This window comes from Neolamprologus multifasciatus, chromosome 17, assembly GCF_963576455.1.
Source record: "Neolamprologus multifasciatus chromosome 17, fNeoMul1.2, whole genome shotgun sequence".
In the NCBI taxonomy this organism is placed as follows: domain Eukaryota; kingdom Metazoa; phylum Chordata; class Actinopteri; order Cichliformes; family Cichlidae; genus Neolamprologus; species Neolamprologus multifasciatus.
The window spans coordinates 36468710-36487144 of record NC_140455.1 but is presented as its reverse complement, the minus strand read 5'-3'; the positions used below and the strand labels follow the sequence as shown (position 1 = coordinate 36487144).

The 18435-nt window shown below is 42.4% G+C and overlaps 1 protein-coding gene across 2 annotated transcripts in view; it reads right to left on the bottom strand.

The window, feature by feature from the left end:
• syn3 (synapsin III) overlaps nt 1-18435 on the bottom strand; it is a 153063-nt gene that overhangs the window by 44020 nt on the left and 90608 nt on the right. The window lies entirely within an intron of this gene.

Genomic DNA, 18435 nt, shown 5'->3' with positions numbered 1-18435 from the left:
AAGCTAGAGGAGGTGGCTGGGGAGAGGGAGGTCTGGGCCTCTCTGCTTAGCCTGCTGCCCCCGCGACCCAGCCCCGGATAAGCGGAAGAAGATGGATGGACAAAAACTGACTGACTGTTTGGTGATTTCCCGGATTTTTTTCTTTACTTTTCAAATCTGGAAACAAACAACAACAAAAAAAAAACCACAAACAAAACGTATCTGAATTTCTGGGCTAATTTACAGCTAAGCAAAAACTTTTGAGGGCAAAAAAGCTGAAATGCTAAATGACATGAAACTAAATGGTGTGAAAGTGTTTGCCCTCTTCCTGATTTCCTATTTTTTTTGCATGTTTGTCACAGTTAAATGTTTCAGATCATCGAACAAATTTAAATATTAGACAAAGATAACACAAGTAAACACAAAATGCAGTATCTAAATTAAAGTGTTTATTATTAAGGGGGAAACCTAGAAGGTCCCTGTGTGAAAAATTGATTGACCCCTAAACCTAATAACTGGTTGAACCACCCTTCGCAGCAACAACTGCAATCAAGCGTTTTTTGATAACTGGCAATGAGTCTTTTACATCACTATTCTTTGCAGAATTGTTGTAATTGAGCCACATTGGAGGGTTTTTGAGCATAAACCGCCTTTTAAAGGTCACGCCACAGCACAGGGGTGGGCAACTCCAGGCCTCGAGGGCCGGTCCTGCAAGTTTTAGATATTACCCTGGGTCAACACACCAGAATCACATGATTAGTTCATTACCTCTGGAGAACTTCAGGACATGTTGAGGAGGTCATTTAGCCATTTAAATCAGCTGTGTTGGATCAAGGACACATCTAAAACCTGCAGGACACCAGCCCTCGAGGCCTGGAGTTAACCACCCCTGCCACAGCATCTAGATCGGCCACTCCAAAGTCTTTATTTTGTTTTTCTTAAGCCATTGAGAGGTGGACCTGCCGGTGTGTGTTTTGGATCATTTTCCCGCTGCACAACCCAAGAACTCTTGGAGTATTTTGGTCTGTTGGTTGCTCCTGGGAAGCTTCACCACTGTTCCAAGTTTTCTTGATTTGTAGATAATGGTTCAGTGTGGTTCAATGGAGTCCCAAAGCCTTGGGCCTTAAGCCTTTCCAGACTGACAGATTCCAGTAACTTTGTTTCTCAGTGGCTTCTTTAGATCATGGTATGGTTGCTTTTTGAGATATTTAGCCTGTTTCACTTTGTCACACTGGTTCAACAGGGCTGCCACTAATCAGACCTGATTGTGTTTAGTGAAACTGAACTCAGCTTTCCAAAAAATGTGGTTAATCACAACTAATTTATGAGTTAAGAAGATGGGCAATTACTTTTTCACACAGGACTGGAAAGGTTCGGATTACTTTTCTCCCTTTAATCCCTGAAATTATCGTTTAAAAACTGCATTTTGTATTTACTCGGGTTATCTTTGTCTAATGTTAAAATTTGTTTGATGATCTGAAACATGCAAGTGTGACAAATATGCAAAAAAAATAGGAAATCAGGAAGGGGGCGAACACTTTTCACACCACTGTAGTTGATTATCATCAAATGTATTCTGGTTCAAATCCAAATTTGCACTTATTATTCCTGAACGCTTTCTATGACTGAAATGTATTTAGACTTCAACAGCTTGATTGCTTTCAAATGTAGATCAATTCCAGCTCATTTGTCAGTACTGCTGCAGTGTTTTGCAGAGTACCGCCCTTTCCCGCTGCTTGCACAGCTGGTATGAATACAGATTAGCTTTGCCACATCCAGCTGTTCCAAACCATCTTCCTCCTTGATGTTCTCCTTCTCTCCTCCCTGTGTACCATGTCTTAATTAAAAACAGTAGCAGTGCTGACATTTGGGCCGAGCCCTGGTATGCACGCTGCACATGGCTGCCTTCCCTCCTCCACTGTCCAAAAAGTTGCTTATTCCTCCTGTCAAACACCCCTAACTTTAACATTTAAATGTGTACAAATGGATCAGTTCTACACAAAAATGGACTTTTCAACGAGGGAATGATGGGAGAAGCTACCCATTGAGGCCATTAGCTGTTTTTATGTACCATGCTGTTGACATGGGAGTATATAGACCATAGACTTTACATAAAAGATGGACAAAGCCACCGTGAAATCACCCATTGGTTTTGGCTTTGCCATGTTGGTTTTTTATAGCCAGAAGTAGAAGTAGCAGAATGAGAGGGAGCTAAATTGTCAGCTAACACTGGCAAGCTCGGTAAGCAGATTACATCTGGAAGCTGCACAGGTATTATAGACAGAGTCACATTAATAAAATCCCTGAGACAGAAGACGAATAAAAGCCTAGAACTTATTCAGTGAAACTGAAGTATGATCTCAGATGGTTTGTGTCACAAAGTAACCAGTGTTGGGAAGGTTACTTTTAAAATGTATTCCATTACAGATTACAGAATACATGCCCCAAAATGTATTCTGTAACGTATTCCGTTACGTTACTCAATGAGAGTAACGTATTCTGAATACTTTGGATTACTTAATATATTATCATGCTGTTTACAACTACATGAATGTACTATTGCTGTGATTTATTACTGTTACTGAAGGTCCGCGGCTCCGAACCGTAGTAAAGGGATCTCTGGCTAATACGGTGGGTTCTGTGTCGGGCTCGTAGACGAAAACTAGCTTTACTTTGTTGTCTGGGTCAACTTTGCTTGTGAGAGACAGAGAGAGGCGTTGAAAGGCTGCTCCAACAGAACTTATTGTTTTTGGAGGAAAACACGAACACGGTGTACAGTCGAGTCTTAATAGCTTACTTACAACTGGGCTCGTCAGGCTCTCTTCTTGGCTGCAGTGGTTATTATTATATTTACATGCTTCCAGCTCCCGTTTCTGCTCGATGACAGCTCGTACTTTTCCTTTTTCTCCCTCCCTCGCTCACAGACACATAACGTGTATGGCAGTCCATTCTCCCTGCAGCACGGACTACACTGCCCATGATGCTACATTCTTTAGAGCTATACATGTAGCATTCTGCCTATTAGCTTAGCACAACAACAACAACAGGCCTCTCTCACCCAGGAAACACGCAGAGAGAGAGAGCGTCACCCCGTAACCATGGCAACCGTAACGCTGCCGCCTGGAACAACAGAACGTAGCTGTCAAACAAAACCCAAACAGTCCTGACCCGCCACAACATGAAACGGGGAAGTACCGCCGTGTAATCCATTTATTTCAACAAAGTAACTGTATTCTAAATACCACCTTTTTAAACGGTAACTGTAACGGAATACAGTTACTCATATTTTGTATTTTAAATACGTAACGGCGGCACATGTATTCCGTTACTCCCCAACACTGAAAGTAAGTCATATTATTTGAAAATGAAAATGCTCCAACTGCACAAACACGGTGAACATGTCTAGTTCAGTTACTCCAGTTAGCTGAGGTCTAGCAGACACCGACTGGCTACAGCTGCCTATGACAGGACACCTGCCAATCAAATCACACCATGCAGGCTTTCTCACTTTATTATTGATGTCCTAATAACCTCTACAGATGAATGGGATCACGTGAAGCTTGAATTTCTAATTCCCATAGAAATGACAACTAATAAAAGGGTCGTGAGCCTGCCTATGCATAGGCCCCAGATTTGTCTCTCGGGTCTAGACCGGAGTTGTCGGGGGTGAAGCAAATTGAATACATTTATGTTTGACAAGTTTAAGTTCCCACTCTGCCTTTTGCTCCGTTTGAATAAACACTTGATCCCAGCATTGAGGGATTTAATTCACGCCTTGGCGAGCTGTAATTTTCTTCACAAAGTTGCACGAAACTGTAGCAAACCATGAAGTTAAAGCCCAGTGTAAACACGGCTAAAGAAACACTCGATGCGGACTCTTGACATCTGCTTTATGTCCCAAATATCATAAACGAAACTGCATATTTAAAACATCCAGCTCTCCTTTGTTTTAATGTGTTTTCTGTGGGAACAGGAAATTGGAGCAGGATATAATGCAGGAAGGAATTATTCAAAGAGAGACTGCAAGGACGTTTTCTTGGAAGAATCACGTGGTCCGAGATGAGTAGAGGCAGCTGAGCGGCTTTCGCGGACAGTACCAACTGCCAGCAGTGTGTCACTGTGACCTTTGAACTCTCGAAGCGTGCGGAGACACGTGCAGGGGAAAATACATTTGACGTCACGAGAGAACATTTTGTATTTGTGCGCCGTCGCGTTACTCACAGGTGCAGGTTTGGATCGGCGATTGTTTTTGCCAGCGTCACTGAGCTGAAAGGTTTGACTGGATGATTCCATTCACTCCATGCATCATAACGCGCCGAGGCCAAATCTGCACGCAGCCACTTCATTTCTGCTCCATCTTTTCCGAGACCTAATACTGCCGGAGCCCCTGGAAACTGGGAAAGAAGCATCGCTTTTCCTTTAGAGTGAAAGGAATGTGGCACAGTGTTGATGGCTTTTGCAGGACTGGCTCACCCAGGACCCGTCTGTCCTCTTTCTTCAGGAGCAGGAATGTAGGTTAGTGAATTGATTATCGCTAATAAGGCCTGTCCAGGTCCCTATTAAAGCACAACCGCAGAGGAGCTGGACCTAAATAGCTGCACTCAAGTGGAGTCTGGACATGTACTTAACATGGAGTTTCAAACAAATCTCTGTTTATTTAAAATGAATAGACTGGACTGCAGTAGTGGCTGTGTCCTGTTATTAAAATATATTGGCTAACCATCTGTAATGTCAACCACGTGTGAGATCGCTCAGATATTACAAGGAACTCGTTGAGAGCAGTTTTTGTCAGTCAGTGTTTTCAAAGATGGGACCAACAGGCATTTAAAGCGTTTTGGCCAAGCCTACGCTCTTTGTGTTAGAGGTACACCTTCTGTCTGATGTAAATGTTGCCATCAGTGAGTGTAAGCGCGGCTCTATGTGTGTGTTCACATACCATCCAATTTGCTGTGGTGACTATACTACAAACCAGCTACACATACTTATTCCAAATGGACTAGAAAGTAGTCAGCAGCTGTCTGCGTGTGGTGATGGCGCTACAGCACTATTTTAAAATATTTAGCATTTCTGTTAAGCAACTATTAGTTTGTGGCAAAAAGCAATCTTCAATTCTGAAAATGTAGCCAGTACAGGAGCGCCTGTACAGCATTTCCTTTACTGTCCACACGAGGCCGGCTCTAAAAGCAAGTCCATCCCTTTTTATATCATGTTGGGAAGGTTACTTTTAAAATGTATTCCATTACAGATTACAGATTACATGCCCCAAAATGTATTCTGTAACGTATTCCGTTACGTTACTCAATGAGAGTAACGTATTCTGAATACTTTGGATTACTTAATATATTATCATGCTGTTTACAACTACATGAATGTACTATTGCTGTGATTTATTACTGTTACTGAAGGTCCGCGGCTCCGAACCGTAGTAAAGGGACCTCTGGCTAATACGGTGGGTTCTGTGTCGGCTCGTAGCCGAAAACTAGCTTTACTTTGTTGTCTGGGTCAACTTTGCTAGCGAGAGACAGAGAGAGGCGTTGAAAGGCTGCTCCAACAGAACTTATTGTTTTTGGAGGAAAACACGAACACGGTGTACAGTCGAGTCTTAATAGCTTACTTACAACTGGGCTCGTCAGGCTCTCTTCTTGGCTGCAGTGGTTATTATTATATTTACATGCTTCCAGCTCCCGTTTCTGCTCGATGACAGCTCGTACTTTTCCTTTTTCTCCCTCCCTCGCTCACAGACACATAACGTGTATGGCAGTCCATTCTCCCTGCAGCACGGACTACACTGCCTATGATGCTACATTCTTTAGAGCTATACCTGTAGCATTCTGCCTGTTAGCTTAGCACAACAACAACAACAGGCGCTCTCTCACCCAGGAAACACGCAGAGAGAGAGCGTCACCCTGTAACCATGGCAATCGTAACGCTGCCGCCTGAAACAACAGAACGTAGCTGTCAAACAAAACCCAAACAGTCCTGACCCGCCACATTATGAAACAGGAAAGTACCGCCGTGTAATCCATTTATTTCAACAAAGTAACTGTATTCTAAATACCACCTTTTTAAACGGTAACTGTAACGGAATACAGTTACTCATATTTTGTAGTTTAAATACGTAACGGCGGTACATGTATTCCGTTACTCCCCAACACTGACCAGGACGAGCATTGACAGAGCCCTACAAAATGACCTCCAGCAGGCCACTGGTGTGAATGTGTCCGACCAAACAATCGTCCTCTGGCTGGGCCTGTGCTCACTGCCCAGCACCATAGCATAGAGCACCAGAATTGGCAGCACTGTGCTTTTCACAAATGAAAGCAGGTTCACGCTGAGCACATGTGAGCACATGTTTTACCTCAGACTGTCCAGGAGCTCAGTGATGCCCTGGTCCAGATCAGGGAGGAGAGCGTAGGAGACTTTTCTGAGTTTCATTTTTTCACTTTTTGAATTAAGCTCTCTGTAGATAGATAATTTTCATTCCAGTGAAATGATGTGTCATCCTTTGGTGCCTAATACATTACTCAGTCCAAATGAGTATAAATATCCAGCATTCTTTTGTCCCATTGAGATGTGACAGTTTTTCAAACTAATGCTTTAACTTGTTTAAGCAGTGTATATATTACAATGTGCCAGAGAACATTAAAAGCTGAAGCTTCAGATGATTTTCTGCGGCTTAATTATGCTAATGACAAATTCACTCACACGCTGATTTGGCCTCTTGTTATGCGACAACGTTTAGGAGCGACAGGAGGCCTGAATTAGTAAGAAAAGGATACGTTTGAATTACAGACCAGGTAAGAATAAACAGAGCAGATTCAGGGTAACGTGACCTCCTGATACTGCTTGAAAAAGCAGCAATCCACAGCAATGATAAACTGTGGAATTTTCCACTTCCCACCAAGTCCATGAAATTAAACTGTTCTATAAATATTATCTCGTCCACAAGGTTACATGATTCTTAAAACAGTAACTCATCAACTGTCTCAGTTTCCTGTTCTGTTAAACATTATGGAAAATTGCAAACGCCTGAATTACATACTGCTTAGACAGATGGAAAAAAGTGGCAGGGGAATCCTGATACTGTGATGTCATGTTTCTAAGTTTAACCCTGCCTGAGCACCCTCCGCCCTCCCAGTGTGTGATGTCAGCATCCTGCGAACCCCATAGACACCCTTAACCTCTGACCTGACGATGACTCACTTGACCATCTTCCCTAAATTAACTTTCCCTCTCCCCCTCCCACATGCACCTTCCCACTGTTGTCCGGGTTTCTGGGAAAAGCTGTTTTTTTGGTTGTTTTCTTTTACAGTTTCTGATCAGAAGAAACCATTTACCAGATGAACTCTGTTTGAAGCAGTTAATAAAGAACACCATGATACTTGCTAAAGAATGCCACACTTGTTTAAAGGAAAGCAACATGACTAAACGCACGTATCTGTTTGGGCTTCTTACTCAAATAAGTAAATGATTCTCAGAAATGCAGGTTATTTTTGTCTGCTCTCCCAGAAATCAACTGAGATTAAAACAGGTGACCAATAACGTAAATACTGGTTTCCTTGGGTGTTTCTTCTTAAATTTTACTAGTGACAAGGAGAGTGGTGCACTTTATTCAGCTCAGATATGTTGACTACTAGCTTAACCTTATCACAAAGGTTTCTGCTGCTAGTCAGCTACGTGTCAGTAGCTGGCAATGGGGCATTTGGATCTTACTAACAGTTTTGAGCTAACTAATGAGCACTAAGGCTAGCAGAATACAGACTAAATTTTCTATAATCTGAAAAATAACTTGGAAACCCCCCCTAACTATCACTTCAAGGTAATAGTGTTATACTTATAGTAGTGCTGTCAATGTTAAGTCGTTAATACGGCATTACGTTTAGCTAACGCGCTAACGTTTAGCTAGCGTTTAGCTAACGCGTTTAGCTAACACTTTTAGCTAACGCGATGACTGCGATAGCTAAACGCGCTAACGCAGTCATCACGATTAACGCGATTAAAGCGCACTCAACCCGTGTGGAGCGCAGAATGGACAAACTTCGGACAAACTGCCCAAAATGCGTTGACAGAGACATTCCAGCGATTTTGAGACAGTGTACGCTCCAGATTAGTACATTCTTAATTGCATTAGCAGTGATGACGGCGTTAACACCTCTGAGCTGCATTAACGCCTAATAACCCCTCACACGAACTAATCTGCGTTAAGTCAACTGACAATTTTGACGCGTTAATGTGTTAATGTTGACAGCACTAATTTATAGACTATTTGGGGACAGCAATCATGCTAACATTGTCATGGTCCGGGTGTGTGCCAGTGTGTCTCCCTCCGAGCCGGCATCTCCACCCCTGGGAGGGGCCTCAGTGTTCTGCTGATTGCTCACACCTGTGGGTAATTTAGCCGGGGATTCATAAGGCCAGCGCACTCAACCTCTCTTCGCCAGATTCTCAGCTAACCCTAGTTAGTGCAGGCCACCACCATGATTTCGCACTCGCTTTGTGAATTACCTTGTCTCATCGTGTGTTTCTCTCATAGCCACACCAAGCTGCCAAACACTAATCTCTGCCGAAGAGCTCCAACCCGGACGCTGGACCACCTGACAGTCCCACAGGCTGTTCACCCGAACCACCTGCCTGCCTCCCTGCCTCCAAGCCAGGAATCACGGACCACACACCCGGACCACTCACCCCTCCACGTCACCACCGACCACCCGCGGCAAGTACGCAGTACGAAGGAAGATTCAGAACGAACAGCTTATCCATATTTCTCCTGAACCATACCTGAACGTCTGTACTCTATTTACAGTGACTCTTTCCCTGGACCCAGTGTGACTCTCCCTCCAGCCCAATCCCCAGAACTGCTGTTTCCACTGACCAAGACCAGATTGCTTACTTAGCCCAGGCTACTTAAGACCCCTTTGATTCAGTTGTGGCACTTCGCACTTGTTAACCTCACTTTCCAGTTTATGAACACTTACTGAGTAAATAAACGTTGTCTCTAAAACTACTTACGTGCTGTTCGGCGTCCAGCATTTGAGTCCTTTCACTTTTGAGGCGGCCTCGGCCGTGACAAACATATCAAAGAGCAGTTCTTAGTTCTTGTCTTTCTCATGAATGTGAGTAAAACTGTTCTTTGAGGTGTGTTTGTTTTTCACCTACACTTACACTTGGGTCATCTAAACGACATCAATCGAAATGACATCGTACTTTAAAATAGATCACGCCATTTTATTAAACTTCCTTAAAATACATTTGCAGCGTAAAGTCAGGGACGTTTTAGCTCATAGGAAATGTTAATATGAATGTTACTCTATTGCACTGTACAGTGACGCAGTCAAAATACTTATGAATAGAAACAGAATTTAAGATAAAATTATACAAAAGTGGAAAACTTCCTTGTTGTAGGATGTTGCTAGGAGTTGCTTGGCCATGAAAACTTGTGCTACGAAGTTTTCAGTGCAAAGTTTTTGTGCTGATTTTAATCCCAGAGGATGTTTGGAACTCTGCAGTTGCTGAGTTAGCAAAGAGTTGGTGGGTACGCTTTAGCAGACAGAGACGCCGCTCTGCAAGATTTTGTGGTTGAGTTCCTAAACTGCGTAGTTCTTACAGTGATGGCGTCCTACCATGCTTAAATTCACTGAGCACTGTTTTGGGGGTGGCTGTGGCTCAGGACAAAGACCTGTACCTGCTGCTAAGTTCATCAACACCAAAGCAGCTTAAACTGATTAACAACGCCTCCAAAACTTAACCGACCAGTTCAATATCCTGAAAGTTTAACTGAGTTGATGATAAACTCTGATTAAAGTGTTCCTTTCATTTTTTTGAGGAGTGTAATAACATTATGAGCCACTAAAAAATGATGATAACCATGTACTGAGCAGCATAGTTTGTTGTTATTATGTATCATCTTTTAAAAGCCTGATAATCTATTTTCATGTTTTCTTAAAAATATATACATATATATTTTTCTCCCGGAGGCCTTTTCATATTGTAAGATTTGCCAGTTAAGTCAAATTTATAAAAAATCTTTTAACATTTTTTAAATGTACATAAATATGTCACAGATTAATGTGATGATGACCTAGTTTGAGGCCACCTAACAGATTTTTGGGGTTTTTTCTCCTGTTCTCAGCACTGAATCCGGCTTCGGCATTCTCTCAACCTTAAGGAATTTGTCAAAGCTATTTCCATGCTGTCATATGCGCATGTTTATGGTTAGGCCTGGTGTCTCATTGTCTCATGCCGTAATACAACATAGTCATTTTGTGGGGTTTCCTGACCGCACACACACCAAATATGTACAGTACAGTACAGCAGGGGAGCCTGCGTCTGAGCAGCGAGTGCTGCGGTTGCATTTGGCCCGCCTGAGTAGGAAGTTACTGACCGTTCATCATATTTTATTGTAGGGGGAGTCCCATTGTGAGCAGGATCACGGGTCAGGGCCATGTTTGTGTTTCTTCTTCTGATGTCTTAACTACACATCAAATGACAGACATGCTGGAGTTGGTAACCAGTGAGCATCTGCTCAAATATTCAGTGAAGTTAACATGCTGAGTAGCTCAACATCAGGCCGTCATGTCATTTTGTAAAACTCAGCTGCAACAGTGGGGAGGTGAAAAGCCACCAATATCAAACTCGTACAGACTGGTTTCAGATAGCAAGCCCTGAGCTCATTTCCAACTATTCAAACTCTATTGTTCAGATAAAAGCAACAGTGATAGCTAAGGTTATCTAGTAACGTCATTCCATACCAAAGAAACAATGACATCACTTGTCCCTTACAGCCATTTATTGGTTTGCTCTACTTTCCTAGACACAGAATAACTGGCTTGCACTTCCTTTATTTGGAACAATATCAGGCAAGCAAGGTCACAGTCTAAGTCCACTACTCCTTTATGTTCAGACAAATGCTCTTTACCTCCTGACACCAAAAAAAGAGAAAAGACCAGAGAACAGAAAAGAGGCCTGCATTCGATTTCTTTCATTTTCAGGAGTGCTTAATTATAAAAAAGGGCAGATCACCAACCTGCATTTTGCCTTTTTTTGAAAAAAAAAAATCAGTTTATTAATGCAGATAAAGACTAACAGCTAAATATTTATTACGTTGCTTCATTTTTGTTTGCCAGCTCTACAGCACAAAGTGTTTTAGCATCTTTCAGCATCTTTCAGGTTTTACTGTGGGGAAGATACTGTATCCATACGGGGAGCCGAAATGTCAATATTTTATTAAATAAATATAAATATTCTGGTAATACTACTAATACTAAGATTATCAGAAGATTACATGTAATTGCCAACTTGACCCCACTGACCCCACTCAATCACAGACAGGGAATGATAGCAGACTGACTCCAACTTTTGTCAACATTTAGGGCATGTTTTAGTGACAGTGTTGTTATGCTGAGGCGAGATGTCTTTATCTTACTGGATAAGACAGCGACAGCTGCCAATGTTACATTTGAGGACATAATTTGCAGTTTAAAAAATGTGGTAAATCACAATATGTGTTATTGTACTATTCCCCATATTGCAAAATGTTGCAATAATATCATATTGTGAGTGAAGTATTGTGATAAAGTTGTATTGTGGTGTGTTTGGGGATTCCTATGTCTACAGTACTGCCCTGTTTTAGCTTTTCTGTGTTGGTGTCACCAGCCCATCACAACACTGCTGTACGTTAATTAACAAATTAAGGTGTTAATTAACAAAGTTAGCAGGTCACTTTTTAGAAGTGATGGACCCTGAGAAGTGGATGCAAGGAACGTCTTTCTTTTCCACCCCAAGATAGCAGGGAAAATATATCACAGTACTGAGAGTGCCGTCCACCTTCAAGCCATGATCTTGGAGCAGAATGAACTGTGATGGCTCAAATGCATCATTAGAGCAACAACACTCTAATGTTGTGGCTACACTGAACACCTGAATCTAGCATGTGCATTGAACTTGCTAGTACCAGCTAGCACAGATTTCATCATTGTACTGCCTGCATACTACATCCAAACCTTTGGTCAATGGAAAATTAGGACTCAAATATGAGAAGTTCATCAAAGAGTGTTATGGAAGAGTGTACTATGCTGTGTTAATATGCCCTGAGAAAAAAAGAAAGCTTTGAAAATGTGTCTCTCTCCAGACTGACAGACAAGACAGATCCAGGATATCATGGATTTTTCTCCTTGGCTCATAATGAAAGCTGTGTTGCCCACGAAACAGCCCAGTTACTAATCTTTGTATGTGGGATAACAAAAGAGTTAACGATTACAGAGGAACTGGCAGCAACGCGCTCAGTCTAAGGTACAGGAAGTTCACAGACGTAACTGCATGCCTAGTTAGGCTGGGGGATAAAATGGGACAAAACAAGAATGCTGATTAAATAGTGACAAAATATCACCACTTTGACTATGCCTGTTTCATTCATATCATCACTTAAGTGTAACATCCATCCTCATCAGTAGCAGTTTCTAAAAAGATCGAATTAGAATTCAGCAGAATTGAGTTTAGCTTCTTCATGGAACTCTCCCAGGTTACAAAAGTCCCACTTTACCATGTGGCCCCTTGAGAAAAGTAACCGCTGACCCCTGAGCTAGAGGTTGCTTAGTAACTTAAACCTGTAGTTGTTAACCTACTCCTGTTACAAAAAGATCGAATTAGAATTCAGCAGAACTGAGTTTAGCTTCTTCATGGAACTCTCCCAGATTACAACAGTCCCACTTTACCATGTGGCCCCTTGAGAAAAGTAACCGCTGACCCCTGAGCTAGAGGTTGCTTAGTAACTTAAACCTGTAGTTGTTAACCTACTCCTGTTACAAAAAGATCGAATTAGAATTCAGCAGAATTGAGTTTAGCTTCTTCATGGAACTCTCCCAGGTTACAAAAGTCCCACTTTACCATGTGGCCTCTTGAGAAAAGTAACCGCTGACCCCTGAGCTAGAGGTTGCTTAGTAACTTAAACCTGTAGCTGTTAACCTACTCCTGTTACAAAAAGATCGAATTAGAATTCAGCAGAATTGAGTTTAGCTTCTTCATGGAACTCTCCCAGGTTACAAAAGTCCCACTTTACCATGTGGCCCCTTGAGAAAAGTAACCGCTGACCCCTGAGCTAGAGGTTGCTTAGTAACTTAAACCTGTAGTTGTTAACCTACTCCTGTTACAAAAAGATCGAATTAGAATTCAGCAGAACTGAGTTTAGCTTCTTCATGGAACTCTCCCAGATTACAACAGTCCCACTTTACCATGTGGCCCCTTGAGAAAAGTAACCGCTGACCCCTGAGCTAGAGGTTGCTTAGTAACGTAAACCTGTAGTTGTTAACCTACTCCTGTTACACAGTTTTGCAACAGTGTAGCAACTCTTAAACCTGAAAACACCACAGAATACAGAAGAAAAGCTCACCAAACTTGCTCTGCCTGTGAATCAGACAGCTCCACATCAAACGCGCGCCGCAGGTGTAACCACTATAAATATGCATTCCATACATTCCGTGGCACATCTGACCCAGGAGCAGTCATCAAAGGCTTACATGTTTGGTGAACCTGAAGCATAACCCTGTACAGAACTAAGCAAATCAATCCTCGAAATTTTTAGTACAGAAAACAGAAACTCTGAGAGAGGAGGAATAACGCGCATCTGGCCTCAAACTGGCAACCTTTGGATGACTTTTCCTTTATGCCTACAAGCCAAACAATACTTTTACTTTATAGTGTCAATGCTGACTTGAAAATAGAAACAATAAACGCCTGTGATAAAGCATCTGCTTGTACCAACTGCACTGGTTTGGGTAAACTGTGTGAAATAACTTCCAGTCCCTTCCTAATAACCACACTCCACCTGCGGTTCAGTTTACCACCCAGTGGAGTTTCACTGGACAACAGGTGTTTCCTTTGTGTCCACGCAGCCACCCAGTTGGAGAAAGATCCTTCGCCAAACCGCAAGATCCCAAATCCTCCTGCGAAATACGGCCAGTGCGCCTGCTGTGTCACAACTTTCACTGCCGGTCCTCCTCACAGCGTCGAGCTGCAGAGCAGAGATCATCCTGTGTGTCCCATTTAAGTGGAATGGCATGTAAGCCGAACACCAGGGCCGGGTGAGTGAGGGCTGGATGCTGTCCCTCGGCGACCGTGCCTCTTCTTCCTGTGCCTCTCTAGAGGCCTGTCAGTCGGATGAAAGGTATTTCCTCTGAGTCACCACTATGTTCTCTTTTGTCAACCAGGGCTTAAAGACCTCCGGTACACAAAGCCGTTGTCTGCTCCCCCGGCGAACGGCCAGCCTCACAACAAACCTTTTTCTATAATTGGACTTTTTCAGATGAAATGCACTATGCTCTGCATTATTCTTACAGGATGCTGGCCTACTTTTAGCAGCATGATTTCCAGAGGGTGTTGAGGGTTTTTTTCCCCTTCAGTTGCATGGATCAAGTCACAGTGACAGACTGTGAGAGACACACATAACCAGAATATTCTGGAGGCCATCGTCTGTTTTATCTTGTCCCATTTCTGACAGTAAAGTTAAAGTAGAACACGATGCTTGCATAGCATGGGCCTATCATTTTTAATAGCGCACCAACAATCTTCAAACATAAACTTATTGCTGAACTCGAGCATCCCTACCGCATCTGTCTTACTCTCTCGACTATCCAGCGAGAGCGTCTCAAGCCAAAAAGACACATTGAACCCACACACATATGGTGAACAGCTCTCTCTATTCAGCTGCTCACTCCAAAAAGGAAAATTTACCTTCACATGCTTTGCGCTACACATAATAAATCACTTTTTTGATGCTTGCTACATTCCGAGAAATATTTTGCAGTGAAGTGTTGCACTTTTCATTTTCATTTTCCTTCCGTCGGCCTCCCTCGTAAACATTCACTCTGCAACTTCCTACATTTTCAAGAATTCCTGTTGACAGAAACCAGAGGACAAAGTTAGCATGTTGCCTTCTGCCCAGATTAGAGTGAGAGAAACAGACCCAAAAGGAAGAGGAGGGCGGGGCTCATTCAGGTTCATTTATAGCTCCTTATCATACGTACATCTGCAGACGACTCTGCAAGGACAAAACAAAGAAGGGACAATGAATCCCAGAATGACGTCACCCGACAGGAGTCCAAAGTCATTGCATGGGCTCAGTGAGCACTGTGTGCCACGACTTAAATGGTCATGACAACGTGCGAGCGTGTTCACCGCACACCACCGCCAACCGGTCACTGCAGATGGCCCCGCCCCTCCCTGAGCCTGGCTCTGCTGGATGTCTCTTTCTGTTAAAAGGGAGTTTTTCCTTCCCACTGTCACCATGTGAGTGCTCATGAGGGAGTTCTTGATGGATGGGGTTTTCTCTGTATTATTTACAATATAAAGCACTTTTAGGTGACTCCTGTTGTGATTTAGCACTACAAAAATAAAACCGAATTTAATTCAGTTGAATAGACTCTCACAGTTCTTTATTTCATATTAAATTCGATGACTTGTTTATTTTTATGCTTTCATTAAGTGTAAAGAGACAATAGCACTTAGTATATTTTTATCTGTAAAGCCCTACTGAAAAAGCTCCCTTCTTATTGGTGGAAATTTTCAACAGTTGCAAACACCTGTTGTGATTTGTGCTCTGATAGTCCAGATGCCATAATTTCAAGCACTTAGGACACAGGTGTCCAATTCCAGGCCTTGAGGGCCGGTGTCCTGAAGGTTCTAGGTGTGTCCTTGATCCAACGCAGTTGATTTAAATGGCTAAATGATCTCCTCAACATGTCTTGAAGTTCTAGAGAAGTGTTGACATTTGGTGTTGACCCAGGTAGAAATCTAAAACCTGCAGGACACCGGCCCTTGAGGCCTGGAGTTCCTGACTTAGGACTACCATTTCCTGGATGACAGAGAACCTACAAACTCGAGGGACTTGAGAAGAAGAAAAAGAAAAAAGAAAGAAAAGAAAATGGTCAGTCCTCAGCCTGTCATAGCACAACTGGCTCTGAGCTGACAATCACTTCTGACAACAAGGACTGTTGCAACTTTCATCCATAAATAAAGCCGCGGCCGGCTGAGTTGGTTGTGTCCCTGTGACGCGCCTCCAATAATCCATAATGAGTCGTACTTTTACTTTCCGTATTTATTTTAAGAACAAAACAAAAACAAACGTTTGCGCTTTCAATCAATTTACAAATGGCGCATGGATTAACTGGTATGCCAAAAAGTGACGGTCAACAGAAAAGTTTGCCCACAAACCACTCACCCAACACACCCGCTGCAAACACCGACATCAGGTAAATAGACTGTGACCACACCCACATGCCATCACCTGAGACGCAGGTAAAGCTATACACCTGTGCCACCATAACAAATAAGCAAAACATAAACATTGACTTTGGCTCTTACAAGGACAATTTATATTTTAAAGCAGTCTATGCCAATAATCACCATATTAGGTTTGTGCATTCTTTGGCCCTGATTCATGTTGTTATCTTATACAATATGTTAGAAATGCAGAGCTGTTCCACTGCTATGAAGTCATATGTAATTTGGCCCAAGTGAATCACTCCTTTCTGCAGCCGGCCTTAACTTCCTGCGAGTCTGGACCTTCCCGTTTTCATCGCCAAAGCCACAAATGACACATGCAGATTCACTGCTTCAGTAGGGGATGCCAATAAATTTGGCTTCGATTTGAGGTCGGAGACTGAACTAACAGTACTAACAGCATGGGCATTTTCTGTGCTTGAAGACAATTACGCAGCTGACGTGTTTTCAATAATGTCGCTGCTGTTGACCATCGGATGAGGCTGTACCTCTGATAACACACTGTGAAAATGAATTTCCGTAGACGGTTAATGTCCTGCTGGCTGAAATGCGTTGACGCGTTACACCTGAATGTACCGCTGAACAAACACCGACTTCTTTTGATGAGTTCTTGATGTGAGTCATGGGTGAGGGATAAAACGGAAAGTCCTGAGGTGCCTGTGCAGTATTTCAGCTTGTTAGTCTTTCTGAGTGTGACGCATTAACAAAAGCATCCATTAAGTGGCCTTTAAATGACTGAATTTTCTCAAAGTTGGCATATGCTTTTCCAAGAACAAGCAATCTCTCTGCAGTAAAATCAATGGATGCTGCCAACAACTTCTCAACTTTTTAATCTACATGATGTCAAAAAGATGGGATGTCCTTAATGTAGCAGTTACACAAGGCCCGCACCCACTGGCTGTTCAAACCTTCAGTTTGCCAGGGGCAGGCAATCGGAAGTAAGCTGGCTTAAAGAGGTGCTAAAACAGCTTAGAGTTGTGCAAATGTACTTTAACAGAATCCAAGAAACGAGCATAATGGGACCACATGTACAAGGCAAACAGTCAGCTTTAAATTTTATGATTAAAAGTTTAAAACTGAAATTTCACATGCTTATCAGTACCCTGCTAATTACAAAATTAAGCCTTGTGCCTGCGATGTCTCTTTAAAGCGTGATAACCATTAATGAAGGCCCATCTAGGGTCAGAGTTCCTCGACATGATTATTTGTGCCGCGCTTATGTAACCACGAGCAGCGTGAACACTTAACATAGCTCGCTCAGTCTCTCAGCAGATAAGCCCCCGGCGGCGACAGAGCAGCGGATCTGTGAAGCAGTCAGGAGGGAGAGGAAAGAGGCTTTAACTGGCTAATATAACTGAATGTGACTAACAGGTGGCTTGAGTAAAGCCTTTGCAAAACAAAGTGAAGCTATCCACAGGTCCACATGAATCTTCAAGCACGGTGATGAACAACCTTAAAGAGGGAGAGAAAAAAGAAGAGAGTGGCTTTCTCTGCCCTCACATCTGTTGATTTTACTGTGCAGAGATGAAGAGTCGTCTGGTTGCCTCGGATTGCCGCTGCAGACTGTGTTTGCTATTACTCAGCATTAGTAATTAAAGGGGGCGTCAGAGGGTGGGCAGGATGACTAAGTGAGGCTCCTCGGTGAGAAATGAGCAAAAAGGAAACAAAAGAATAAAAGAGACATTGTTCATTATTTAGTTATTCTTCTTGCAGTCAGGAGGGGGTGAGGAGAGGGGGAGATAAAGTATTTCTGGAATTAATCTAGTGAATGAGATTTGATAAACAACTCTTTAAATTCATTAGTTGCTCATTTCTACTTATAAACTGTGTTTATTGTTTGTTTTTTATGTACCAGTATGACATATGAGTTCATACTGGCTATCTAAATGTCTTTCATTAGTTATTACATAACTAATGAACATGACGCTAGACGACATTTTTACTAGTTGAGCTTCACTTATCTCTTCACTTATCAAAACAGTTGCACACATATTTTTTTAGCTAACATCTCATTCTCTACTTTGTTTCTGTATTATTTTTATTATTATTATTGTTATTGATGTTGTTGTTCTTGTTTTTATTATATTTCGGTCTGTATGGGAAAATAAGATGAAGAGGGGCAAATGTTCCAGTATGTCATCGTGTCTGCTATTCCTAATAGCGTGTGATTGGCCGCACTGGTTG